The sequence below is a fragment of the Cupressus sempervirens genome, chromosome 1 (genome assembly GCF_028749045.1).
Source record: "Cupressus sempervirens isolate cs-2001-9-10 chromosome 1, ASM2874904v1, whole genome shotgun sequence".
Lineage (NCBI taxonomy): Eukaryota > Viridiplantae > Streptophyta > Pinopsida > Cupressales > Cupressaceae > Cupressus > Cupressus sempervirens.
Genome location: NC_143118.1, coordinates 388,932,855 through 388,949,738, shown reverse-complemented (window position 1 = coordinate 388,949,738; position 16,884 = coordinate 388,932,855). Strand labels below are relative to the sequence as shown.

The window sequence follows — 16,884 nt, the reverse complement described above, 5'->3', positions numbered from 1 at the left end:
ATTTATACTTCTTCGTGTTCTGAACTCTTAATTTCGTATCCATGATTGTGAATAATACTTCTTAATCATTCTAAAAATGTTTGCTTTTATTTCAGTGTTCTCCTTTTGTTCATAATTGCGACTCTGACAATCCTGTTGTTTAACACTGCATGTTCAGTCATTTGGGAGCGGTTTTGCAGCCGATGGGTTCTGTCCGGAAAGACAAGTTTAATGGTATATGTTAATTAAATCTATTAACAAATGTTTTATGGTTTTTTATTTTTTATTTTAAATAAAAATTGGACGAGGTCATTGAAAGTTAATAATAATAATTAGTTTGATAACACTATACGGAAAGAGCTAGTAAGAAAATCTTATTTCCTTGTTACAAATAAAGATTATAAGATTAGTCAGATATGAAAGAGGAACAACTAGGCATCATTGTTGATTACTACCAATAACCAAAAAGCATCTCAAAATATACTATAATTTGTCAATACTATGAGTTGGCAAACTACCCTCTTGCCCCACTTCAAGGCCCACACACATACTTGAATCATCCATGTGATCACTATTAATAATCCCTCCCAATAGCTTGTTGAATGCATCATGCTTGTATGAGTTGATAATTATATAGTTTTTAATTGAATTTACTAATCAAAATAGAATATTATTGGAATTTCAACTTGATAAATGAAATTATCGAAATAGTGACTGAAAGATTTTTATTATACCAAAAATCCTTAGAACGTTGGTAATAAAAATGAATCTAATGATGTCAATGAAGTACAAAATACTCAAATGCAGTGAAAGGACATTTCTAATCATTAAGACTATTGAATCACTCATGATTAAGATACATTAAATGAACGTGCTTTATACTTCGCCATGATTTATACTTCTCCGTGGATGATAAACTTCTAACTATTTGAGATAATACTAAAAGAGATGGAAACAATGAATCTCGAGGCCCGAAACTCTATGATAGTAAAAGAGAGATTGAACAAATGAAATCAAGAAATTACTAATAAAAATTTAAAACTTTACATATGTAGTATATATGTATATGTTATATGTATGTACATGGATACATATATATTTATTTATGTGAATAAATGCTTTTATTAATTTTAAAAAGTTTTACATAATTATTAAGTAATTTTTTAAAAATATAGTAGATATACATTTAAAGTAAATAATTCAATGAGTGCTAAACTTAGGTTCAATGAGTGCTAAGTGTGTCATTCATTCTTATGAGAGATGGGTTCATATGAAACACTACTCATGAAACATAGGTCAGTGAGGTTGACTAAAAAACTACACAATCAAATCTCGATAGCAATATTACAAAATAATTCAAAATTAATATTTCTTAAGTTTTTAGATAAATTTATTTAAGATATCTACAATATTGATAAGTTTTTTAATATTTTATCTAAAAATTCAAATATACCTAAAATACATAACTATTTAAAATTGATATTTATTTTAAATTTAAATATTTAACAATTATTAGAACCTAGTTAGAAATTTGCCAAAGATGCGAATGGTAAACTAGTTAAAGGGGAGTGGGACCTATTTATGTTGTTTCATCTATTAAGTTGATTTGGAGGTGTGTTCTTACTACTATAATGGAATATACTTGGCTTGACAAGGGATATGATAGAGCTCATACCAATCACTTTGTGCTTCTTAATCACTTTAGATATATAAAAAAATGAGTGTTTTCCCTTCTATCTGTTGTGTTCATTGTCTCATAGTATTAATGCTTTAAGATTCAATCCCAACAAACCCATCTTGCATAAGGATTTGATGAGGATGATCCATAGTTATGTGAAAAATAAAATTCCTGGCCCTATTCTGAGGAATATTGAGAAACATAGTGGTAAAATGGCTAGTTCAAGAGAAAAGGTGGGTAAAGGTATTTAAGGATTTTAGGGTAATTAGGTATGGGTTCCACTGGTTTAACTAAAAGGAAGAAGAATAAGGTCAATTATTCATATCTTGTGTTAGAATCTAAAGAAGAAGGTAAATATTAAGAGAACAAAGAAGCAATGGAAAGGAAGGACAAAGAGGAGACAGACACGCAAAATTTGGGGGAAGTTGAAAATTGTGAATTAGTGGAAATATTGTTTGGGGGTTGTAATTTCATGGCTTCCCCTCCTTTTTGTTTAGGTCAAAATGAAATGAGTTCTCATGTGGTAGTAAAGGAATAATGAATTCAAGCTAATCATGATGATATGATCTCTCCTATTGTGATCAAAGAAAAAGAAATTTAGATCTACCATCATAGTGTTGAGGATGAGGAGCCAAGACAAGTCATTAGGCTTTTTGACTTTGAAAAGTCAATTAGGCATGAATTGTTCATCTCTCTAAAAGATGTTGAAGGTATCGATACTGAAGGTATGTCTCATGGCCTAAAACAAAATGATAAAAGGGACAAGTCTTTCTAGGAGTAAAAAGAGAAGAGACAAGTGAGGATTCCAATGCTACAAGTGGTTGATGGGAAGTTCAATGCCAAGCTAATAAAGGAAGACATAAATTATTTGGTTATTGATCCTTGTCATGGTGTTTTACAAACAGCTAAAGTTTTTTCCCTCCACTCATTTAGTCTAGATAAATGGGCATTTCATTCCCTCAAAATATTGAATTTAAAATGTAGAGATCTTGAAGGGAAAATTTAGGAAATTCAACATAAAGAGGAAGAACATGGGAAAAAGGAGGCGGTAGAGAAGAAGGGGAAATAGGGGATGATCAATGAAACAAAGAGTAAAATTGAAATAATGCAAAACTTGACAAGAGATGCACTAGCTAGATGTCAAGGTTTGCTAGAAGCTATTGTAGACTGCATGAATAGGGTGTTGGGTATCTTGGAGTAGGATAAGAAGGTGAAGCTATTTCTTGACCTAGAGGAAGCTAAGAGGGAAGATGTGAATGATGGTCTTGGAAAATGTACCTAATCCAACACCAAGAGCAAGCAAAATAAAGAGACTCAAATTGACAAAAAAGACATCAAAGAGGTCACAAAGAAGATCAAAAGTTTTCACTAAGAGCTGAAAGATAACATGGAAGAATTAGTCTACCTTCTTCTAATTTAATGTTGTCTCTTTCTTTTCTTTTTTTTCTCTAGTTAGACTATTTTTCCTCTATATGTATTGGTTTAAGTGCTTACTATAGCCAAGTTTTGTTGTAAGTGGATGTGGGTGTGTTTGTTGGTCAAAACACCATTTCATTTTAGTACTTTTCAAATTAAATTATTTTGTTACAATATAGTTGGGGTTTCGGGTCCCATGTAAAAAATCTATTTTATCCTTAATAAAAAAATTATTATTATAACCCTTCCATTTAAACATATTAGTAAATTAGGATATGTATCTTAAGTATGTCTTTCTACCAAATATTTAGAGATATTGATATAGGATCTGGTTTTCCTTATTATTTATTATACCTACATTTTTTACTTTTATTAATTTTTATAACACACTTATTTTAATTTTAAATGGGACTTTTTTAAGTTTATCTTGGTGGGTAAGTCAGTTGAAAGAAATGATCTAGAGTCCAACATAAATATAGCATATTTCATAGGACACTAAAAGCCAACCCATGTGCTAGGGTATTTCCTCAAGAATGTCAATATTCCAATAGAACTTCCCAACCATAATAGTGAAGACCTTAGGTATGAGAAAAATGAAATCAATTTGTGTTATTTTTATAATGAAGAAATGGATGTTGAATTAGAAATCATAGAGCTCAAATGCATCACTTAGTTGGCATAAAAATACATGAACTTGTCATATAAAGAAAGAAGGGTGGTAGAAAATCAATAACTATAAATGGACTAAAATAAAATTACAAATCATTTAATATTTAATAAATTTAAATGAAGGGAAAAAATCTCTTGCAAAAGAATTAGGACCACTATATAGAAGAAATGCATGATCAAACACCATCTCTAGATACTTTTTAAAATGGCATAGTAATGAATTTAGAAAAAAAATGAGAATATTAATCACTAGAAATGATAAAATTTTATATAAGGATACATAACCATCTTAGAACTTATATAATAATTTTTAATTTATCATTTACCTTATGATGGACTCTTCCTTCAAACTTTACATCTTTTAGTACACTAGTCAGATATTTCAAAGTTTAGTTCCAAATTAAGGATATGTAAGTAAATCTATAATTTTATTTATTTATTTTTAATTATTAGGGGTGGGGAAACTATATTTATAAAATACTTTCCATATTTTGCATGCTAGTGAATCCTTTTATTTATAAAGGAAAGAAAACTTCACAACTAAAAAGGGGATGAGGTAGATAATTGTTTTTAGGAGAAAATGTGAAAAGGAATAATTTTCTATGAGTATTGTCATGTGGCTTAGATTAGTCAAAGTGGTATATTAAATTTCTTGGTTTGACTTTCCAAAATCAATTAATTATTTTATATATTAAAAAGCAACCAAAATGGGGGCTGATCCAGAACATAAATACAAAGCTTAAAAATCATTCAAGAGACACAACCAACATATTAACCAACCTCATTCCTTAATATAAGAAAAAAACCAAAATAAGATGTTTCAAAATGTACTACAACTAATATCTACAATATTCTCATCATTATACATAAGACTAGCCCAAAAATTCCTATTGAGAATTGAACAAGTCCAGAAAAGATCAACATAGAAATTCCCCTAGGCTAAACAAAGACTAGCAATCATAACAAAAAACCAAAACTGTAGCACATAGGCAGGAGCTAACTCTCCTTGATTTGGTTCATTGGGTTCTCTAGTATCAAGCATAGCTAATCATCTACCAAAATGTCATACACCAAAGGGGTTGTTTCCATGTCCTTATCCTTAGTGGTGGCCTCCTTGCTCACCTGCACTAGATTAAGAGTAGTCATAACCAAATGCATGACCTTGACAAAAATGTTAGCAAACTTATCAAAATTTTCCTCTAGGTGCTCATTCTTTTTAATCGTACTAGTGATAATTTCCTCCAACCTGGCCATATCCAGTCTCACCTAGTATTTATTAGTTTTCTCCATAGTACTCACCTCCTTCTAGATGTCACTCCCACTAATATTCTCCTCCTTTTGATCAGTGCCTCCCACAAGAACCCCCCTTGAGTCTTTCTCATCAAATTAACAATTCTAACAGGAGATGCATGATCATTCCCTATTCTCCCATAATGCCTTCCTTCCTAGACTCTGGTGTGTTGGCCTCAGTTTTAAACATATTAGATACCCAAGAGGATAAAGGGGTGTCTTATTCCCCTCCCATAACCTCCTCATCCTTCCCTTCACTACCAGTCTCTTCCTTCTCTTTTTCCCCAAAATTCCTCCTAGTAGCTTCCCTTCTAGGTCTAGAGGGTCAATTTTCTTTCTCAATTATTAGTGGACTAAGAATTGTCATGTCTTTCCTTACTAAGGGTAGCCAAGGGTTTTTTTTCTCTATATTTTACTCCACCTACTACTTGTTAGAAACAATAGTCCACCAAGATAATTGAGAGGGGGGTGAATCGGTTAAATTTTTTATCAAACTTAATTAATCTTAGCTATTAAATCAAAGTAAACATCAACCATAATAAGATGCACATACACAATTACACCAAATTTGTTAACTAGGGAAACCTTTCATCAAAAGGAAAACCCTGGTGGGAATGATGCCCACAAAGATATATTGACATAAATATTCCTTGTTAAAGGATGGACCCTATTAGGAGTCTATAAACACATTCAGTACATAAGAGTCCTTGTTAGGAGAATTTGAATCCTTGTTAGGAGATTCCAACCCCATTAGGAGTTTGCCAACCTTTTTAGGAGTTGTAGAAGATAGAAGGACCCACTGTCTAAATAGCTTCTAGGGCAAGACCACTAAAAGCATATCAACATTAAAGACTATTATTCTTTCTTTTCAAATCCTCTTCATTAGTCATTCTCGCCCATTAACATCAATGTCAAAGGTTTCAACAACCCTCTATCTTTGCAACAACTATCTCTGACTTACTCAAGTGTCCAAAGTCACTATTCAAAACAATATCTATCAAGAGTCCTAGATGACTCTATCCATCACAGATACCCCCCCATATAGGAATCATCAATATTCAGTCCAAAAAAACAATAGTGCTCTAGATCACTAGACTGATGCACTCTTGCATCATCTACTCTTATGTCGGTAGGGGCATAACTTCTAGCATACCCCACAAATACTCAAAATTCTCTTTGGGAAGACGCTTGGTGGAAATATCTACAATATGCTCTTTGGTGCTTACATACTCCAATTTGACTTCCTTTTCTACAACTTTCTCTCTCAACATGTGATATTTGATAGAAATGTACTTAGTTTTAGAATGCAACACTGGATTCTTAGATATATTCACTATGCTTGTGTTATCACAATGTATGACAATAGGTTCACTGAACTCTATCCTTATATCCTTCAACATTTTCTTCATCCAAACAACTTGATTACAATTGTTTGTTGCTGCAACATATTCTATCTTTGATGTATTCTATGAGGTAGAGTCCTACCTCTTTCTTAATCAAGAAACCAATCTTCCTCCAAGAAAGAAAGCTCCACCACTAGTGCTCTTTCTATCATCCATATTTCCTGCCCAATCAACATCAATATAAGCATATAAAGTGAAATCATTAGATTTTTCATACCAAAATCAAAACTTTGATGTTCCCTTCAGATATCTAAATAATGTGCTTCTCTGGGATCAAGTTAAAATCTTGCAAAAATTCTAGTTGTATTTTCTATATTTGGCCTTTCGTGAGTCAGATATTACAATCGTCTAATCATAGATCTGTACTTCTTCTACTCAACATTAGGTGTCTCATCTTTTATAGATAACTTATGTCTAGTTACCATAGGTGTTCCAACTGGTTTACATGTTTCCAAACCAAACCTCTGCAATAGATCTTTCAAATACTTAGTCTAAGAAATAAAGATTCCTTCTTTATTCTACACAATCTATAATCCTAGGAAGTATTTCATCTCTCCTATTATACTCATTTCAAATTCCTTCTTCATTTCTTTTATAAACTTATCACTCTCATTATCATCTCCTCCAAATATCATATCATCAACAAATATTACCTAAATCATCAATCCATTATCTATTTCTTTCTAGTATAGATTATTTTTTGCCATACCTTTGCCAAATCCAAGTTTTGTCAAATGCTTGTCCAAGCTTGCATACCAAGTTCTGGGTGCTTGTTTAAGCCATACAATACTTTCTTTAATCTGTATACCATGTCCTTGTCATCTGTTAAAGGAAGAACTTCATGTTGTTCTATGTATACCTCTTCTTCAAGTTCTCCATTAAGAAATGTTAACTTGACATCCATCTTATACTCTTTGAATTTCTTATGTGCTGCATAGGCTAAGAATAACCTCACTACTTCTATTCTTGACACAAGAACATAGGTTTCATCATAGTCTATTCATTCTTGCTATGAGTAACCTTTACATATCAATCTTGCGTTGTTCCTTACAACTTCACCTTGTTCATTCATCTTATTCTTGAATACCCATTTTATTTCTATCACATTCTTGTCTACTAGTCTGGGGACCAATTCCCATGCCTCACTATATGATCCAATTCTTCTTTCATAGCTTGCTTCCAATATTCATATTTGCATGCCTCATCTACATTCTTCTTTGTCATATTCTTACTAGAAGTAGGAGTTGTTATCTCAGCTCTTAGCTCTATTCTAGGTTCTAAACTTTGTTCCTACCTTAGCTCTCCTTTATTCTATAAATTTATTGTTAGTTTCAAAGAATACTTCATCATTCCTTGGTTTAGTAATAACAACATTCTCATTATTAGAATTGTAGTGAACTACTCTTTCTTATATCCTAAATTTCTCATCAACTCTTACATTTGCACTTTCAACAATAGTCTTAGTTCTCATATTATAACATCTATAAGCTCTACTTTTGAATGAATAGCCAAGAAACATACCATCATCATTTCTAGCATCAAATTTACCAACATAATCATCTCTTTTGATATAACATTTGTTGCCAAAATTTTTGAAATACTTAACTATAGGTGAGTGACCAAACCACAGTTCATAAGGGGTCTTGTTTGTGTCTTTCCTAAATTATACTCTATTCATAGTGTATACTATTGTATTCATAGCTTCACTCCAAAAAATATTGGATACATCATTCTCAGCTAACATAGCTCTTGTTGCTTCTATTACTGACCTAATTTTTCTTTCTACAATGCCATTTTGTTCAGGTATTCTAGGAGCTCAAAACTACTTCTTGATTCCATTAGCTTCAAAAAAGATATTAAACACATTTGAAGTAAAATCTCCTCCTCTATTTGATCTTAAATATTTAATCTTCATACCTAATTCATTCTCAACTCTATTCTTGAATATCTTGAAATTGTCAAATGTCTCAAATTTTTCTTTAAGAAATGCAACCAACATCATTCTAAAAAATTCATCAGCAATAATCATGAAGTACCTTTCACCATGGAATCCTTTAGTCCTCGTATGACCACTAAGATCTATATACAAAATCTCCAAATTTGTTTTAGTAGTAAACTTCTTGCTAGGAAAAGAAGTTCTAGTATGTTTTTCCAATACACACTCCTTGCAAATTGTGTTAGTAGGTTTTACAATCTTAGGCAAATCTCTAGTTGCAAACATACTACTAGTTTTCACAATGTTTTCATCATTTATATGACAAAATCTCTTGTGCCATAACCAACTGTCATCTACCTTTGTAACCAAACATGTCATTTCAGTGGCATTCACCTGAAATACATTACCTGTAGATTTGGTTCTTGTTCTAATTACCTTTCCATCTTTGTCTCTGATCATACATGTCTTCTCTATAAACTATAGCTAATAACCTTTATCTACTAGTTGTCCAACACTCAAAAGATTGTGTTTCAAACCATCAACAAAATATACATTCTTAGTGTTAGTCTTACCTTCAAGAGTTATAGATCCAATACCTTTAACATGGCAAGCTAAATTGTTTCCAACTCTGACAATGCCTCCATCAAAACTTTTGAAGTCAACAAACTTGTTCATATCACCAGTCATATGATGTGAAAAACCACTGCTAATTATCCAATCATATTTCTTTTCAGCTTGTGATACCAAGGCCATTTTCTCTGGACTTTCTTCTTTAATAGCTACAAATCATATTTCATCATCACTAGCACTTACTACTTTTTCATTAGAATCATCTTCTTCATTGGCACACAAACAATCTCTATCTCTTCTATGTTTCAACTTTCCTTTATACTTTTTCTCTACTTTAGAACACTTAGTTGAATAATGAACAAACTCATTACAAGTCCAACAGTTAAAGATTTTCTTACCATCTTTTTCTCTTCTTACCAGAAGGGCTACTCCTTCTATCTTTCTTTCCTCATCAAATCTTCTACTCCTAGCAAAATCTCCTTTAGCACTTTTGCTTCTTCATAAACTAGGTTGAATGTTTAGGGCACTGAAAGTTGTCTCTATTCTAGATAGTTTTTTGGACTATCTAAGCTCATTCTCAACTACTTCTAATCTCCCAAGTAAAGTTTTCTTTGTGAAATCGTTGGTACAAGAGATCAAGAACTGTATCATTTAAAATTCTTACTTAAATGATGGCATTAAGCTCTTCAATGTCTTCCAGATCACCTCATCATCTTCCTTGGTTCCTCCTTGAGATTTGATACATGCAGTAATTTATGATATTTTGCCTACATATGTTCTTATGGATTCATCTTCCATCATTTTAGCATCTTGAAATGTACAAATCCAGCTTTGTAGCCTCAATTTCTTAGAATGTTTATCACCTTCAAAACTATTTTCCAAAGCTTTCCAAATCTTATCAGAAGTATCAAGTGTTTTTACCTGGTTGTACTCAATTTCAAGAAGTGCAGGCAATAATGCTTATCTATCTCTCATTTCACACATGAAAAGTTCTCTCTCATTCTTGATACAAGTTTCCAAAGCACTTTCAACAATAATTATCTTTTTTGATTTTGACAAGATCCAATATCTTGGACCCATACATAGCAGATGTGTCTTCATCTTTTCCTTCCAGCTGTCATAATTTGTTCTATCAAACTTTAGACTAACCTTTCTAAATATGTTTGTCATGGATCTCCCAAAGTTTTTAAACTTTATCATCAAGGACCCGATGCTCTAATACGAATTGTTAGAAATGGTAGTCCACCAAGATAACTAGGGGGGGTGAATCAAATATCCAACCTTAATTAATCTTAACCATTCAATCAAAGTAAACAACAACCATAACAAGATGCATATACACAATTACACTAGATTGGTTAACTAGGGAAACCCTTGATCAGAGAGAAAACCCTAATGGGAATGATGCACACAAAGATATATTGATATATTTATTCCTTGTTAGAGGATGGACCCTATTAGGAGTCGATAAACACATTTAGTACATAAGAGTCTCTATAGAAAATTGAGCTTCTTAGTAGTGAAACCGTACCTCAAAGCTCTAAGAGGACTCTCATTTCTAAGATTTCAAGTAAAATCATTCACTCTATACCTAAGGAGAAACCCTTGTCCTTAGTTTCTTTCAAGGAAGCCATGCTTGATCGAACTCATCCCAAAAGAAAAGCCCCAATCAAGAAGCCTCCTTTCTAAATTGCGAAAAAATAACTAGGACAAGGAGAGCTCCTTCATTGATGTCGTTAAAGATAATTCAAGGGAGGATAGTAACACTTAGAAAGGAAGAAAAGAGGATAATTCAAATGAAAATAAGACTACTTCAAGAAAGAGATCAAATGTCTCACCAACAATTGGAAGGCTAGTGATAAAGATAAATGAGTTTCCTGGTATATAGGTTTTGAAACATTCTTACTATTTTTTCTTGTTTCTTTTGTAAAGCTAAACTCTTCGATGGTTTTATGAGTTCTTATGATGTTTATCTTTGGATCTTTTCCCTTTCTACTTTAAGGCATAAGATGTTAGTAATTATTATTGGTAGGTTTGTTTTTAATAGTGATGGCTTTAACAGTATAGTGGTGACTTTAATAGTATGGTAAAATTAGTGTGTGATCAAATCACTAGTAAGATGTTTTTTTAAGTATTATTTTGCTAGGTGATAATATTTGTTTCTTCTAGATGTAATGAGCTGAAATTGTTCTCTTTTATTTCTATTATTATATAATTGTTGTATTTGAATTGAGGGAGCTCTACCAAGATTCAATGTGAGCTCTTTTGTAGGGAATAAAAGACTTTACGACTATCCTTTGCTGATGCTGAAAAATTGAGGGCTTTCTGTGCTTGCTATTGTAGGGATCGGGCTTGGAAGCGATTTTCTCGGCCTGGTTGTGATTTTTACAATCGTTTGCATTTCAGTAGATTTTAACAATTCTGTCATTTTTTTGTTTGTTTTTGATTGGTTATAGAGGAATGTATTCTTCATTTATTTTCAGATCATGTTCTTGCAAACCCATTTCTTTAGGAGAACCCGCAATTGTTTTAAAAATACAGAGCTCACATTTATCTCAACATTCTGTTTGAGTTCTTCATAGGCGAATTGTAGAACCTGCATGGGAAATGTTTCATCGCACTTAGTTCGCTGATGGATAAAAGCACTCCAGTTGAGATGAAGACATCAATATTTGATTTGAGGGAGCTCTCCCTACCATCTATTAAAAAAAGTAATTTAATGATCATGTTCATTTTTTTTTGGTTATTGCAAAGAAAGTGGGGGCTTTTTTTGTTGCATAATTGTCTTGAATTGTTATGCTTATACTATTCATTAGTTATGTCTAATAATAGTATAATTAAATACTTCACCAGTAAATAATTTGGCGACCTATAGTAAAAAAATCATCTTTATAAGTTCCATCTACAAATTTGTGAGCTGCGTATGTGATTAAACATGAATTGAAGACATAGAATCAATAAACTTTTCAATCCTGATCGATGAGGAATCTTGTACTTGATTAGACAATTTCACAAACGTTTCTAGCAAGCATCCGAAAACAAAGAATCAATAGATGTGGAAATTTTTCATACAGAATCCGGCAGCTTTGTGGGAGTGTTTGAATGAATAAATATTGTACAAAATGAATTATAACCATATTAGATAATAGCAGATGTCATAACAATTGCTGGAGAGCTTTGGGAAGCTGTGTTTTTGTGACAAGATAGTTCATTCTGTCTGATGGATGGAAACTGTCCCAAAATACATACTTTGAAGCATCTGCACATGTGCCAATACTCAATTCATTACACAAGATCGACGCTTCCAGAAGCCCTGTTCCACAACATCCTCTCCACCCTTCTAAAAACCTTGTACCATTTCAACAACAATAGAAAATATATATTAATGCTCACTGATTATTTTAAGAAGATTCTTATCGTATTTCATGATCCATATTTCTTTACAGCTCTCTTTCATTCGATAGATTATGGAATGATGGATTTATTGATATAAACAATTGAACATTATTTTATATCTATCTATTTACACGAACGATCAGAGTTGAACATGACAAGATATGTAGTTAGAACAAAAGAAGTCCTAAGTAAAGATGATGTTCACATATCTCACCATACTTCGCTGGGAATCTTGCAGCGTCATAGAGCTGGGAGAAAATGTCTAAATAGGCAATCTTTATGCCATCTGTTCCGTTAAACATCTGCAATAGTTTCAGCATTTCTGAATTAAAAATCATCGCCTCTTCGTTAAGTTTTTCAACACAAGTCTCCTTTTCGAGACCATACAGTGTTATTTGCGACGGCAAGCAACCAAACGGAGGACAATAAATACATGATAACTTCATAACGACATTGGAGTACAATTCTACAGCTTAGAAAACATGACAGAAGTCTCTGTTTGAAGAAATTGCCTCTAAGAAACTCGACAAAAGATTGAGCAGATGTTCTCTGTACTGCCTGTTATTATATTCAATCTGAAGAATTACGTTCACGTAGTAGTTGTTAAGATAGTCATTGCTCCTGATGCTTATCAGATAAACAACACCCGATAGAATTCTCGAGGCGTTTGCAGCGCCCACTACGCCAGCTAAATCCTCTCTGTATTGTTTGTAGAGCTTTAACTGATCTTCTAGACTTAAGACACTCTGTAGATGGACTAAGTTTAATCAGTTTCTAAGTAATATGATTTCTCATAGTAATGAAACACACGAATTACTGACATAAAGTTTGGCAGTGCCATGGTATAAACCAGATCCTCCAGAAGCAAATGAAACTCCTCTAACAATGTTAACTCCTTTAGCATCCGGGTCCAAATAAGCGACCGTTGCAGAGCCCAGTCCAAGCATGGATGCTACGAAGGACAACACAAAATTAAGGCGAAGAAAATATAATTGAAATTACTTTTAAGTCATTGAATTACAAGAAGAGGAAAATCCCAATATGAATCAGATAGCCATACCGACATAATCTATCGCTATGAATCCATTGGAAAATTGACCAGTTGGCTTTTTCCCAGGGAAATCTCGTCCGTAGGGAGGATGGTTGCTCTTTGCTAATGTGAGGAGATAATTGTTATTTCCTGCGTCAACTGTAGAATCTCCGAACGATATTAAAGCAGGGATTACTGCAGAATATACAGATGGGCCTGCAATCAATACAAGAATTGCCGCTATCAATAAATTATCAATCAATACAAGAATTGCCGCTAACGTCTGATATATAAGTAAGTGACATGAAGTCCGTTTTGTCAAAAAATAATAAGCACTTAAATGGCAGTGATTTCTCCTCAATATTTACATTGCAATGCTCGTTTACTGCCTTGCAAAGTACGGTAACTGTCGTACACTCTCAGAAAACTTTATAAACTTGGTTAATTCGTCTTTTACTGGACTTCTACACAACGCCTTTGTCCATATTCTTACCAAGAAAAAATTGATGTCTATTTAGGTCAGTAGGAAGTGGGATGATTCTCTAACCTAAGCCTTGACTTTAAAGCTAGGTTAGTTTTTAACTGCAAAAGGAATTATACAATATATGTTATCATTTATTTCCCGTGGAGGTTGAGTTATTTCTTTGTTTGACCTCTAAAGGAGGGTGATGACGTACAATTTTTACTTTGATGTATAGGAATAATTAATTTTCAACCTTTTTTATTATCTAAATATATAGATTTTTCTATAAATTGTAATTCTGCTACTTCGTTATTGGCTGTTGGAAAAAAGAGTAAGGAATAAATTTAAATTTGTTAACAAAAAAATAGTTAAAAATAAAAGTTGTTATTACTCCTTGGTACTTGAAGTTTTATACATCCAACGAACATAAGCACAACAATGGTCACACAATTCTACCGACAACTATCTTTTTTTAATTTAATTCACTCCTTAATCATATGATCTCAATCTACAATGTCACTGCAAGGGTTTCCACAATACGACGTTCAACGGGAAGTTTTGTGGGCTACAACCCTTTTTATTATTCCTTGGATTTGAGATCTTGTCAACACAAGTAGAATCACTAGAAATTTAAGAGTAGCATATAAATGTCAAAGAGGAGAAATATTTTTAGATTTGGTACTAGAAAATTCTTGCAAGAAACTCAAGTTTTCCCAATGAAACTCTCACTCTATGCCAAGTAATCTGACTCATAAAATATAGAATAATATCAAATTTCTAAGGACTCAAATAGTAGATTAGATACAAACTTCAAAGTCCTTATCCAAATGCAAGTCTTGTAACTATCCTCAGAGTTACACATAACTAAATCCCTTAAGATGTCTATTCCTCTTGACATGGATATAGATTTGCTTGTACTCGATAGGGAAAACCCTTATGCACATCCACTAATGGTACAATTGTTTTTTCACTACCTGTGTTATGGTTTTCTCCATTATCAAGTCCCCCATTTTTTTATTAATGAGTGATTTCTAATTATCATCCATTAGAAACCTAACCATTTTATTATTATTCATTATATTTTTGCAATTGTATAAGTAGGTAGAAGCAAGAAGTTGGGTCTCAATTCTACAAAAGTCCACAGATTGAGATCATGATCTTTCAGAAATGGGCACCCATTTTTTAAAGAACAGGCACCCGTATTAGGCTTGGGTGCCCAATCTAAAATTCAAAAAATGGGCACCCATTTTTTTAAAAATTTGGTGCCCATTTTTTATTTTCAAAAAGTAGGTACATTTTGAAAAAAATAAAATAAAATTAATTTTTTAAAAATGGGCATCCATTTAAAAAAAATAAAAAATGGGTACATGTTCTCGAAAATTAGGTGCCCGTTTTTTAAATATTCAATTTTTTTACCAATTTAACTTTTTTCAAAACGGACACCTAGTTTTTGAATTTCAAATAATGGGTGCTTGTTTCTTACAACATGGGACGGGATTTTTTTTCTCGTGCCTCAGATTTTGGTTCGGTATAGGCTTGGTGAGACCAAGCCTATGACTTGACCTCTCAAGTTTTGGCTAAGGCATTGAACTGACAAATTCACGCTTTGCCATAACTTTTAGAGGGTCTTCCTGATCAAATTCTTTTTACAAAACAAAAACTCATTAGAGTTCTCACTTTCCTGATTTCATAAATATAAATTTTATAGTGTTATAATTTTATTTACTATTTTTGCATTATTTTTTAATCAAAGATTATACCTAAATGTAAACTAGCGAGGTTCACTAAAACTTTAATAACTTTTTTATTTTATGTCAACCTACATGCAAATTTTTTTTTTTGAAAGAAGTGAAATTTTGATCAAATTATTGTGTCCATACACAAGAGGTTTTAAAATTTACATTTATAGACAATTAAAAATTAATAACAAAAAAATTATTCAATTAAAAACTAAGGAAAATTATTATCATCAACCTTTGGTGTGTTAGGTAACTTCCATTTAAAGGATTTACAAAAAAATTATTTATTTGTGTCAAATTATATTGTATGTACACAAGTGTGGTATGGTCCTGAATTAGGCATTTTGAAAAAGTGGTTTTTAAAGATCCATACCAAAAAAAACTACCGTATGGGTATACAAATAGGCTACATATTCAACAAGTAGATTCCAAGCAATATAATTTTTATTTCTAATTTTTTTTTAATATTCAATGTCTAAATGTCTCAAGTTTTGACATCAATTCACGAGAAATTTTAAAATAGGAAAAACACTTCCACTTTTTGTCCAAAAGTGAGACCCAACTTCTTGCACTTACCCAAGTTTTGGGTTATAATTTTTCTTCTATACTCTTTTTCAAGATATTTGGTCAAGATTCCTTTTCATCTAAATTAGAGTTCCTTTGAGACAACCTTGTCTCATAAATTATAGTCATGTCTTTTTTTGTAAACCTAGAAAATAATCACACCAATAATTTTGGTGAAATCATAAAAACTATTGCAAATTAGCATGAGTTAGAAAGAGATTGAGAAATTTATGCAGAAAGTTGTTTGAAATCTAGATTGGTTGATTCATTGTGAATATGCTTTCAATTAGACCAACTCAAAAAGAATATCTATATTTGATTTTTCTTTGTTATATATATATATATATATATATATATATATATATATATATATATATATATATATATATATATATATATATATATATATATATATATATATATATATATATATATATATATATATATATATATATATATATATATATATATATATATATATATATATAATTTATTATAGGTTGTTAAGTGTTTTGGTTAGGCATCTATAATTGTTCACAAATTTAATTTAATTTTCAATCATTTTGTTTCTATTCTTATAGATTTTTATGTATTTTTTTAAAGAAAATTTTGAAATGGTCCAAATATATGTGTACCCATAACTAAAATGTCCACATTGGAAAATGCATCCCAAGATTCAAAAAAATTGATATTTTACACAAGTCCTCTAATAATTGAAAGATCATTGGATTAAATTAATTTGTGGAAGTGG

The 16,884-nt window shown here is 31.7% G+C and overlaps 1 pseudogene; it reads right to left on the bottom strand.

Moving 5' to 3' along the window:
- Positions 1–12,096: 12,096 nt before the first annotated feature.
- Positions 12,097–13,852, bottom strand: LOC149577925 (GDSL esterase/lipase At5g03810-like; annotated as a pseudogene).
- Positions 13,853–16,884: the final 3,032 nt, after the last annotated feature.